This window comes from Caretta caretta, chromosome 20, assembly GCF_965140235.1.
Source record: "Caretta caretta isolate rCarCar2 chromosome 20, rCarCar1.hap1, whole genome shotgun sequence".
Lineage (NCBI taxonomy): Eukaryota > Metazoa > Chordata > Testudines > Cheloniidae > Caretta > Caretta caretta.
The window spans coordinates 11,017,544-11,030,297 of NC_134225.1; the positions used below are offsets into that span (position 1 = coordinate 11,017,544).

At 53.3% G+C, this 12,754-nt stretch overlaps 1 protein-coding gene across 2 annotated transcripts in view; it reads left to right on the forward strand.

Moving 5' to 3' along the window:
• The first annotated feature begins 1,742 nt into the window (after positions 1–1,742).
• The window catches only part of TESPA1 (thymocyte expressed, positive selection associated 1), a 31,920-nt gene continuing 20,908 nt past the window's right edge, over positions 1,743–12,754 (forward strand). The window contains exon 1 of one of the 2 annotated variants that reach the window (XM_075121801.1): positions 1,743–1,882. The gene's annotated coding sequence lies outside the window, so the exon portion shown is untranslated. The remainder of the gene's footprint in view (positions 1,883–12,754) is intronic. The other variant, XM_048834416.2, reaches the window with a different exon arrangement.

Here is a 12,754-nt window from a genome sequence, read left to right on the forward strand (position 1 = left end):
GAAAACCCAGTTTCTGTTCCATGGTCATTTTCAAATTGGGACAAAGAGCCATAAAGTCAGAACTTTTCACAGAACTGAAACCCCACAATGTTTGGAACTCCTAAAACATTTCAGCAACAAAATGTGCTCCCCAGGATCGGGGTCAGCTGGGCACTGAAATTGACATAATTTTTGTCAGTTTCCTAGCTGTGCACCACTGAACAGCAGCAATCAAACTGACCCAGGGCTTGTCTAGGTGGTGAGTTACTGCAAGGCAAGCCAGGCTGTGAGTCCACAGTGCACCAGTTTTCTGTGCCCTAACCAGCAGTGTAGGAAGACCCCAGTTTCAGAACAGCAGTGAAACTGATTAGAATCATGTAACAGGGGGTAGCCCTGTTGGTCTGTATCCACAAAAACAACAAGGAACTCCTCCTTGTTGTTTTTTATAAGAATCATGTTAATTTCATTCTGCCCCTGCAAGGTTTTGCAGGGTCCCTTGCTCCATGTCTGCCCTTCCAAGATGATGGCCTCGGAGGGATTCCTGAGGGATTCCAAAGTCTGTGGTTCAGCTCTCTGAGCCACCCAAGCCCTGCCATGTGGCCTGCCCCAAGGCCGGGTTCCCCAGGGCTCCCTGAGCTGCCCAACACTTGGGGCAGCTGGTTCTTCAGGCTGTGGGAGTCAGACAGCACAGGGAGCCAGCTGGCCCAGCAGGTGGGAAGGCCTGGGGTCCCCAGCCCTGGCCAGCCCTCCTGATGGGATGCTGAGAAGCAGGATGGAGGTGCTGGCAGGAGACCAGGCATATTTTGAAAATGTATTCTAAGGAAAGATTTATCTAAATGGATAGGTTTTCATAGGTGCTGGAGCTAGGGGTGCTGGGGGTGCTGCCGTACCCCCTGGCTTGAAGTGGTTTCCATCTGATACAGGGTTTGCAGTTTGGTTCAATGGCTCTCAGCACCCCCACAATACACATTGTTCCAGCACCCCCGCAGGTTTCTGTAAAACACTTTGCTGACCACAAATGGGCATGTGCCAGCATTTCAAACCCCCTTGTGAAACATTGTGACAGGAGTCAAGTGCCAGGCCCAGGAGATCAGCTGCAGGTGCTCTCACCGCCAGCTGGGGTTGTTTGCATTGCTTGACACTAAGATCCCAGCCCTGCTTGCCCATGGGATTTGCAAAGTCTTTATTCCAGCTTCTCCGGCCTGTTTCCATCACAGACAGCAGAATATTGGGACAAACTCACTCCCCGCCCCCACTGGGCAGATCACCTTGAAAACATGGAACTCGGAATTTGGAGAGCTGGATTTGACTGCCAGCCAGGCCACCAATCTGCTATGTGACTCTCCTGTCTCCATGCCTCAGTTTCCCCCAGTGATAATTGTGGCCTACCTTGCTGGGGTCAGGGATTAAGGAGCCTTTGGCCAGTGTGCTCAGTCACTGAATGGACAGCACCTTGCAGAGCATGAGTAACCAAAGGACCAATTTTGGTTGAGCCTTATGGCGCTAGAGCCCAGAGCCAAGACAGTGGGTTCTATCTGCATCTCTGGAACCTCCTTTCCCCTCCCTGTGCCTCAATTTCCCCTCTCTGGACGGGCGATGACAGAGGGCTATATCAGGGCTGTGTACTATTATTAGCCGCCCCCTCCTGCGTTGGTGGATCATTATGTTTTCCCGTCTAGGCAGCGGATGTGGGTCAACGTTTGAGGTTTCGTTGTTGATTTTTTTAAATTTCCTCTTCAAAACAGATCAGCTTCCTCCCTCCCTGCTGACGACAGATGCATGCGTGGGCTGTGGTGCCTCAGTGCTGCGACGGGACGCCACGACTGATGGTCCCTCTCCAGAGCTAGACGGCGATCCGCTGGTCAGCCAGTGACCAGGGTCACGCTGGCACCCCCCAGCCCCGGTGAGTGACAGACCCCGCTGAGCAGCCAAAATCCCTTGCTCTGGGCACCTGTTCTAAGAGCATGCTGGGCAAGCGCTCCGCAGGACAGGGTTTGCAGGTGCGCCAGCAAAGAGGGGTCACGGCCAGAGAGGAAGAGGGTGAGGATGGGGGGTGAAAGAGGGACCCAGAGGGATGGTGTTGGAGGGGCTGTATGGTGGGCAGGACAGTGTACATGAAACAAAGGGAAATTACCCTCTTGAGGCTTTCTTTCAGAGGGTGAGATGGGAAGTGGAGACAGGTGGGGAAGTAGAAGGGATGGCAGGAGGAAGAGTTAAGAGTGGGGATGGCAGGGGATGGGGGGCAGGGGAGTAGGGAAGGGGGGTGGGGAAGGCAGGCTCAGGGCTGGGAGTGGGGGGCAAGGCAGGTGGTGGGGAGGATGGGGGCAGGCAGTAGGGGCCAGGGTGGGGGGCAGGGTTGGGAATGGGGAGGGCAGAGGGTGGTGGTCAGGGCAGGGGGTGGGGGCAGGGTTAGGGTGGAGAAGGCAGAGACAAGCAGTAGGGGGCAGGGTGAGGAGTGAGGGGTGGTGCGGACAGGGAGCAGGGCAGTGGGAGGGGTCAGGGTGGGGAGGGCAGGGGGAGGGGCAGGAAGCAGGGGCAGGGTGGGCGGCAGGGTTGGGAGTGGGGAGGGAAGGGGGTAGGGACAGGGTGGGGAGGGCAGGGGCAGGCTGTAGGGGCAGGGTGGGGGGCAGGGAGGCCAGAGGGAATCACCCGAGTAGAGCTGGCATATCCATGCTGAAGCATTTGTGGCCCTTTGCTTCTCTCTCGGGAGGGTCTGTGGCTCCTGTCTCCCAGCCTGTTGTGGGAGACTTGGGGGCAGGTCGGCCCCGGTCTGTTTTGTTGTTGGGTGGGGCTGCAGCTTCCAGTGGGGCTGCAGCTGCCATTGTGGCGCTGGGGTGGGGGGCTGGCTTGTGTACTGCTTGTGCCCTTCCCCATGGCGCCATGGGCCCTCAGACTCGCAGTTTCCCAGCGTGCTCCTCATTGCCCAGGAGCCAGGGCTGGGGCGGCCTCGTCCCATGGACTCCCCAGCATGTGGCAGCATGGGGTCTGGCCCAGCCATGGCAGTGCCTGGGAGGGGGCAGGATATTCCCAATGACCCCTGTGGCTTTGGTACCGTGCCCCGGGAGCCCTACGCTGCAACAGAGCAAAGTCAGCACAAGGGCAGCCTGGCAGGCGCCAGCGTCCCTGCAGTGGCTCGTGCAGCCTCGGCTAGTTCTGCCTGCAGGGGCCAAAAGTTTGACTCTGTGTCAGGGAGGGGCCAGGGTCTGCTTCGGGTCCTTTTCTTTTCTTTAAGATTTCCATTTTGGAGGGAGAGGGCAGGGTGAGGGATGGGTGGGGGGGGATCAGTGACAGGTTTTAAGGGATAGAAGTTGGGGGTCTGTGTCAGTGTTTAGGGGATAGAAGGGGGGTGAGTGCTGGGGCCTGGGGAATGAAGGGGTCAGGATCGGGGTCTGGGGGGAGAAGGGGACTCAATGTTGGGGTCTGGGAATTGAAGGGGGGTCAGGGTCTGGGGGGAGAAGGAGGCTCAGTGCTGGGGTCTAGGCATAGAAGGGGGTTCAGGGTCTGGGGGAAAGGGGGGTTAGTGTCTGGGTTTGGGGGATAGAAACGGGGCTCAGTGCTGGGGTCTGAGGGTTGAAGGGGGGTCAGGGTCTGCGGGGAGAAGGCGGTCCAGTGCTGGGGTTTGCAGGTAAGTGGGGTCAGTGTATGGCTGTCATTCTCATGGTAGAGAGGCTTTCTCAAAGAGGAAGGTCTTGCGATGTTTCTTGGTGGTGGTCAGACACTGGATTCTCCTGATCTCTGGGAGTGCATCCCACAGCCAGACCCCCTCTGACTGGGAATGCGGGGTCCCCAGCTCTCCTGCACTCCTCCTGGACTCTGTGATCTGCACGGTCCCAGGGGAGCGCAGCTGTTGTGGTGGGTCACAGATCGAAATTCGATCTCTGGTGTAGCTGGGACTCGACCCGTTAGCTGCTGTGCTGATTTGGACCAAAGCTTTAAACCAGCACAGGGAGCTGGAGCGAGTGGAGGGAGCTGAGCACAGGCCTGGTATGCTCCCAGGGGCCTGAGCCATGGAGAAGGCGGGCAGCCACATGCTTAGGGTGACCATATTTTCCTAAAGGGAAAATGGGACCCCCGCATGCGGCCAGCCTGAGCCCTCCCTGCCTCCCGCCCACAGAGGGCTGGTCTGAGGCCCTCTCTCCCCACCCCTGGAACCAGCCTGATGCCCCCCTCTCTCCCCTGTGCGCGAGGCAGCCCGGGCCCCCAGCTGTCCGCCCGCGCACGGGCAGCCCAAGGCCTGCCTCTCTTCTCCCCACAAGCAAGGAGGCCCGAGCCCCCTGCCATCCACGGGGCCCAATCCGCTCTCCTGAGCCCTCCCTCCCATGCGGAGCTGGCATTGCTGCTGCCTCCCCCCCAAGTTCCTCTGCGCCCCGCTAGGGGTCGCATCCCCCTTTTTTGCCCAAACTGGGCATTTGTCCCATTTGCTCTTCCCAACAGACAATCACACAAATGTCCAGTTTTTCCAAAAAAGTCAGGACGACCGGGACAGGGCTTAAAAAAGGGACCGTCCCGGCCAAAACAGTCACCCTACTCCTGCTGCACCAGCTGGAGCCTGAACATCAATCAGCCTCAGATCCAGTGAGTCAGGGTAACCTAGCCCGGAGGTAGGAAAACCCAGAGCCAGAGAGGAGAGGCAGAGTTTCACAGCAAGCTGGAGGTGAAAGGCAGCATTATATTGAGAGCAGCTGCGGGTCCAGGCTCAGCAAGGGGTCACACAGCACCCTAAGGCTCTGACCGCTGGGGGCTGGAGTCTTGGATGGAAGGTGGCGACAGCTTGGCCAGTTATTCAAAGCGTTTCCCCTTCCCGAACGACACCATTAGGACAAAGAAAAGGAGGACTTGTGGCACCTTAGAGACTAACCAATTTATTTGAGCATGAGCTTTCGTGAGCTACAGCTCACTTCATCGGATGCATGCCGTGGAAAGTGTAGAAGATCTTTTTATATACACACAAAGCATGAAACAATACCTCCTCCCACCCCACTCTCCTGCTGGTAATAGCTTATCTAAAGTGATCACTCTCCTTACAATGTGTATGATAATCAAGTTGGGCCATTTCCAGCACAAATCCAGGTTTTCTCACCCCCCCCCCCCACACACACACAAACCCACTCTCCTGCTGGTAATAGCTTATCTAAAGTGATCACTCTCCTTACAATGACAGGTTTCAGAGGAACAGCCGTGTTAGTCTGTATTCGCAAAAAGAAAAGGAGTACTTGTGGCACCTTAGAGACTAACCAATTTATTAGAGACTAACCAATTTATTTGAGCATGAGCTTTCGTGAGCTACAGTAGCTCACGAAAGCTCATGCTCAAATAAATTGGTTAGTCTCTAAGGTGCCACAAGTACTCCTTTTCTTTTTGCGAATACAGACTAACACGGCTGTTCCTCTGAAACCTGTCATTATGCAAGGCACTGCATTTAGCCGTATGGAGTGGAAATCTATCAACTGCATGAAAAAACTTGTTGGATGAAGTGAGCTGTAGCTCACGAAAGCTCATGCTCAAATAAATTGGTTAGTCTCTAAGGTGCCACAAGTACTCCTTTTCTTTCTCCTTACAATGTGTATGATAATCAAGGTGGGCCATTTCCAGCACAAATCCAGGGTTTAACAAGAACGTCTGGGGGGGGGGGGAACAAGGGGAAATAGGTTACCTTGGAGAGTGGGGTGGGAGGAGGTATTTTTTCATGCTTTATGTGTATATAAAAAGATCTTCTACATTTTCCACAGTATGCATCCGATGAAGTGAGCTGTAGCTCACGAAAGCTTATGCTCAAATAAATTGGTTAGTCTCTAAGGTGCCATAAGTACTCCTTTTCTTTTTGCGAATACAGACTAACACGGCTGTTACTCTGAAACCATTAGGACAGACTCCCAAGGGAAGGGCTGGAGTCTCCCTCTCTTGGTCTCTTCCAATGTGGACTGTAGCCTTTCTCTGGAAGAGGCGTTAGGCAAACCCAAGTTAGTGGGCTCAGCAGCACAGAGGGACTGGGTGACATTCTCTGCCCTGAGCTATCTAGGAGTCAGACTAGAGGGTCTAATGGCCCCTTCGGTGGATCTATGAATAATTTCCCAGTGGCTCCTGGAGACTCTCCTTGGTGCTGCTCTGAGCAGCGGGTGTTTGTGATCTACTGGCTGAGCTGGGCGACTGGCACCTCCTCAGTCATGTGACAAGTCTTCTCCACAAGATGGCCACACAGGCCCTTCAGCCCCAGACACTCCCCTGAAGAGAAGATCAATTTGCAGGAGGATTCACAGCACTTCCCCATGCGGCCAATATTTGCACAGACACAATCCCGCTTGCAAGGGGGTTTAGGAAACGCATGCGGGTTTGTGCACCACCCGGGAGTGCACAGGGAGGCTGGAGAAGATGGCAGTGGAAGTGGAGATGGGGTAGTCATAGGGAGAACTCTAGAAGAGTTCCTTATTCAGTGTTAGAAGAAATCAGACATTTCTGAAGTGCTTCCCTGCAGTCACATGCCACAGCCTGTTGCTGCCTGTGGTGACCTCAAGCTCTTCAGCATCAACCCAATCGTGGGGGGTGGAGGGGGTCTCCAAACACCGCTATCTTGCTTGTCCCTCAGGCAGACCCCCCTCCAGATCTCACTGTGGCGGGAGCCATGAGAGCTAAACCCAAATCCTGCCATTGGACGTGATGGTGCAGGGCACGCTGGGGCCCAAGCGCTGCCCTGAGCGGCCCCTTGGCTGTGATTGGGGCATGGCCACACATTCAGTGGGGTGGGGTGGGGGCACTGGCCCTGATGGTACAGTGAACTCTGTCTCTCTGACTGACTGGCCCTGGTAATTCTCCCATGTGGGCCATGGACGTACGGGGGGGTTGCTGCTTCCAGTTTGTCGGTGAATGTCTCTCTGCGCACGGCTTGCTCCGCCGCAGGGCTGAGATCTGTTTGTCCTCAGCAGGGGGACGGTGAAGAGAGCTCCCCCTCTGGCTCCTGGCCGGGTGCCTCACACCAGCCTAGCAGAGAAGGCAACTCAGGGAACTGGGCTGAGACCCTCCCAGCTTGTCTTACATAGACCCTGAGCCACTCTCAGACGCTCATGACTCCTGGTCTGGGCCAGCACAAGACGGATGGCCTGGAAGGGGAGGCCATGGGCCCCAGGGCTGTTGTTCACGTGATTTAGCTATGCAGCGTCTATGATATCCTCACGGCTGCAGGGAGTGGGCGGTGGTTTCGGTAACTGCTGGTGATGCAGGAATGCCTGAGCTAAGCTGATGGAGGGTGAGTCGCTCGCCTCCCTCGCCTGGACACCTGGTGCCCGCCCAGCTGTCATGCTGCAGGAGTTTCCATCTGCAGGAGGGGGCCGCAATTTTCCACTCAGTGGTTGGGTGGGATTATCACAGGCCACACCGCCCTCTGCCCTTGTATATATGTGTGGGGAGGACATGTGGTAGCCACTGTGGGTAGGACATAAAAACATAAGAACGGCCATACTGGGTCAGACCAATGGTCCATCTAGCCCAGTGTCCTGTCTTCTGACAGTGGCTGGTGCCAGATGCTTCAGAAGGAATAAAAGAATAGGGCAATTATCTCAGAGGTTTAAGGCTACCCAGAGCATGAGGTAGCACCCCTGACCATCTTGGCTAACAGCCATTGATGGATCTATCCTCCATGACCGTATCGCTTTCTTTTTTGAACCCAGTTATACTGTTGGCCTTCAGAACATCCCCTGGCAATGAGTTCCACAGGTTGACTGTATGTTGTGTGGAGAAATATTTCCTTATGTTTGTTTTAAATTTGCTGATTAGTAATTTCATTGGGTGACCCTGGTTCTCATGCTATGTGAAGGGGTAAATAACACTTCCCTAGTCACTTTCTCCACGCCATTCGTGATCTTATAGACCTCTGTCACATCCCCCCGTACTTGTGTCTTTTCTGAGTTGAACAGTCCCAGACTTTTTAATTTCTCCTCATACGGAAGCTGTTCCAGACCCCTAATCATTTTTGATGCCCTCCTCAGGACCTTTTCCATGTCTAATATAGCTTTTTAAAGATGGGGGTACCATGGATTTATATGGTGGCATTATGATATTTACTGTCTTATTATCTGTCCCTTTCCTAATACTTCCTAACATTCTGTTCACTTTGTTGGCTGCCACTGCACATTAAGTGGATGTTTTCAGAGAAGCATCCACAATGACTCCAAGATCTCTTTCTTGAGTGGCAACAGCCAATTTAGACCCATCATTTTATATGTATCGTTGGGATTATGTTTTCCAATGTTCATTACTTTGCATTTATCAACATTGAATTTGATCTGCCATTTTGCTGCCCAGTCACCCAGTTTAGCGAGATCCCCTTGTAGCTCTTCCCAGTTAGCTTTGGACAGTTTTGTATCATCTGCAAATTTTGCCACTTCACCATTTACCCCTTTTCCCAGATCATTGATGAGTGTGTTGAACAGCACGGGTCCCACTACAGATCCCTGGGGGACACCACTATTTACCTCTCTCCAGTTTGAAAACTGACCATTTATTCTTCATTTGTCCTGGAGCTGGATCCGCTTGCTGCAGCCAGCCAGGGCCCTGCTTTCCTGTGCAGCACCCAGGACTCTGAGCTGCATTGCGCAGAGGAGCGGTGGCCTGTGCTTTGCCTACCAGGCCAGAGTGCTGCTGCTGGCCAGGCTGGGGTGCTGCCTGCCAGTACCCCAGCTATCTGGCTGCACAGCAGAACCGCATGCCTGGGCAGGCCCCAATGTCCTGAAATTTCTGTCAGATCCTAACAGATCATTCCCCTTCACAGGGGTATGTTCTGCATGGCGGGTCGCTGGCTGGAAAACCAGCCAGGGCGAGGACAGCCTGTGGCAGCGGAGGGATGAGGGGTAGGGAGTGTACCCTCTGCATGGAACAGTGCCCTGTTCTGTGTGGACTCCCTGTGGAGCAGCACACGGGGGCAGGGTGCTGGGCAGGGGGGTGGAGCAGGGAGGGGCTGAGGGTTCACACCTTCCCTTTTTCTACCCTGGACTGGGCACAATATAGGCTGTAATAGCACCTCTGGGATCTCTGCAGCCTGGGGTGGCACCTCCCCAATGTCCAGCCCAACTACCCGGGTTGGGCCATGGCAATAGAATGTGACCCTCAGATTGCTCAGTGCTCCAGCTCCAGGGTCCCCACACACAGGCTCTGTCAATGCCCCTCAGTCCTGACCCACAGCCCTGCTATCTCAGCGTAGGGTTCCCCCGCCTTAGCTCTGTTGGTGAGAGTGGGAGCTGGAGCTGCCAGCAGGACCATTGCTGATGGAACTGCTCGGAGCCTATGTGCTGGGCTGGGGGGGTCAGTGACGGGAATCTGGTCATTGTTGCTGGGAAGAGCTCAGGGAAGGGAAGGTTCCTCAGTGTTTCCTCGCCAGCCAGACTCTCGGTTCTTCACTTGTCCCGGAGCTGGATCCGCTCACTGCAGACAGCCTGGGCCCTGCTCTCTTGGGCAGCACCCAGGACTCTGATCTGCATTGCCCCAGACAATGTGGTTTGTGCTGCCAGGCCACGGTGCCTGACAGTAACCCCAGCAATCTGGCTGCACAGCAGAACTGCATGCCAGGGCCCCAATTTCCTGGAATTTCTGACATGTCAAAATCAGGGCTCATCCCACCCACCCGCTCACAGATGGCATAAGCTGGGGGTGAGGGGGAAGGAGCCCACAGAGCCCATGAAGAAATGAACAAAAGCTTAAAAAAAGATCCCCTGGCAAACGTGCCTCACCTGAGTGAAAGCCAAGTTGCCCTGTCTTCACTGCTAGGTGTCCTGTGCTGGCTAATTCGAGTTCAGAACATGTCCCTCTTCCCATATAGACACACCCTGGGAATCATGCTGGGCGCTGGGAAGGGCAGCAATTCATACAATCATAGATTCCAAGGTCAGAAGGGCCTACTGTGATCATTGAGTCAGACTTCCTGTGTCACATAGAATCATAGAATATCAGGGTTGGAAGGGACCCCAGAAGGTCATCTAGTCCAACCCCCTGCTCAAAGCAGGACCAATTCCCAGTTAAATCATCCCAGCCAGGGCTTTGTCAAGCCTGACCTTAAAAACCTCTAAGGAAGGAGATTCTACCACCTCCCTAGGTAACGCATTCCAGTGTTTCACCACCCTCTTAGTGAAAAAGTTTTTCCTAATATCCAATCTAAACCTCCCCCACTGCAACTTGAGACCATTACTCCTCGTTCTGTCATCTGCTACCATTGAGAACAGTCTAGAGCCATCCTCTTTGGAACCCCCTTTCAGGTAGTTGAAAGCAGCTATCAAATCCCCCCTCATTCTTCTCTTCTGCAGGCTAAACAATCCCAGCTCCCTCAGCCTCTCTTCATAACTCATGTGTTCCAGTCCCCTAATCATTTTTGTTGCCCTTCGCTGGACTCTCTCCAATTTATCCACATCCTTCTTGAAGTGTGGGGCCCAAAACTGGACACAGTACTCCAGATGAGGCCTCACCAATGTCGAATAGAGGGGAACGATCACGTCCCTCGATCTGCTCGCTATGCCCCTACTTATACATCCCAAAATGCCATTGGCCTTCTTGGCAACAAGGGCACACTGCTGACTCATATCCAGCTTCTCGTCCACTGTCACCCCTAGGTCCTTTTCCGCAGAACTGCTGCCTAGCCATTCGGTCCCTAGTCTGTAGCTGTGCATTGGGTTCTTCCATCCTAAGTGCAGGACCCTGCACTTATCCTTATTGAACCTCATCAGATTTCTTTTGGCCCAATCCTCCAATTTGTCTAGGTCTTTCTGTATCCTATCCCTCCCCTCCAGCGTATCTACCACTCCTCCCAGTTTAGTATCATCCGCAAATTTGCTGAGAGTGCAATCCACACCATCCTCCAGATCATTTATGAAGATATTGAACAAAACCGGGCCCAGGACCGACCCTTGGGGGACTCCACTTGATACCGGCTGCCAACTAGATATGGAGCCATTGATCACTACCCGTTGAGCCCGACAATCTAGCCAGCTTTCTACCCACCTTGTAGTGCATTCATCCAGCCCATACTTCCTTAACTTGCTGACAAGAATACTGTGGGAGACCGTGTCAAAAGCTTTGCTAAAGTCAAGAAACAATACATCCACTGCTTTCCCTTCATCCACAGAACCAGTAATCTCATCATAAAAGGCGATTAGATTAGTCAGGCATGACCTTCCCTTGGTGAATCCATGCTGGCTGTTCCTGATCACTTTCCTCTCATGCAAGTGCTTCAGGATTGATAGGCCAGAGACCTGCCCCAAATAGAATCATAGAAAGTTCCTGTTTGAACTGGAGCATAAGATAAATCAGGTTGAAAATTGCTAGTGAGGGAGAATCTACCATAGCCCTTGGTAAACTGTTCCAATTGTTAATTACTCTTATTCCCAGTCTGAATTTGTTTAGCTTCAACTTTCAGCACTGGATCATGTTAGAATCACAGAATCATAGAATCTCAGGGTTGGAAGGGACCTCAGGAGGTCATCTAGTCCAACCCCCTGCTCAAAGCAGGACCTAATCCCCAACTAAATCATCCCAGCCAGGGCTTTGTCAAGATGGGCCTTGAAAACTTCTAAGGATGGAGATTCCACCACCTCCCTAGGTAACCCATTCCAGTGCTTCACCACTCTCCTAGTGAAATAGTGTTTCTTAATATCCAACCTAGACCTCTCCCACGGCAACTTGAGACCATTGCTTCTTGTTTTGTCATCTGCCACTACTGAGAACAGCCGAGCTCCATCCTCTTTGGAACTCCCCTTCAGGTAATTGAAGGCTGCTATCAAATCCCCCCTCACTCTTCTCTTCTGCAGACTAAATAACCCCAGTTCCCTCAGCCTCTCCTTGTAAGTCAAATGCCCCAGCCCCCTAATCATTTTAATTGCCCTCCGCTGGACTCGCTCCAATTTGTCCACATCCTTTCTGCAGTGTGGGGAACAAAACTGGACACAGTACTCCAGGTGTGACCTCACCAGTGCCGAATAGAGGGGAATAATCACTTCCCTCAATCTGCTGGCAATGATCCTACTAATACAGCCCAATATGCCATTAGCCTTCTTGGCAACAAGGGCACACAGCTGACTTATATCCAGCTTCTCGTCCACTGTAATCCCCAGGTCCTTTTCTACAGAACTGCTGCTTAGCCAGTCGGTCCCCAGCCTGTAGCAGTGCATGGGATTCTTCTGTCCTAAGTGCAGGACTCTGCACTTGTCCTTGTTTAAGCTCGTCAGATTTCTTTTGGCCCAATCCTCCAATTTGTGTAGGTCACTCTGGACCCTAACCCTACCCTCCAGCATATCTACCTCTCCCCCCAGTTTAGTGTCATCTGCGAACTTGCTGAGGGTGCAATTCATCCCATCATCCAGATCATTAATAAAGATGTTGAACAAAACTGGTCCCAGGACCGACCTCTGGGGCATGCCGCTTGATACCGGCTGCCAGCTAGACATTGAGCCGTTGATCACTACCTGTCGAGCCCGACAATCTAGCCAGCTTTCTATCCACCTTATAGACCTTTCCACCCTATAGACCTTTATCCACCTTAAAGGTCTATCCACCTTATAGACCTTTCATTGCTAGATAGAAGAGCCCTTTCGGAAATATTTGTTCCCCATTTAGGTACTTACAGACTCTGATCAACTCACTCTTAACTTTCTCCGTTCTGGGCACTAGGAATGGGAGTGGTTCCAGGTGCTGGGAACGGGAGTGGTTCTGGGCACTGGGCAATGGGAGAGGTTCCAAGTGCTGGGAATGGGAGCGGTTCCAGGTACTGGGAACCGGAGCGGTTCCGGGTTTTGGGAATGGG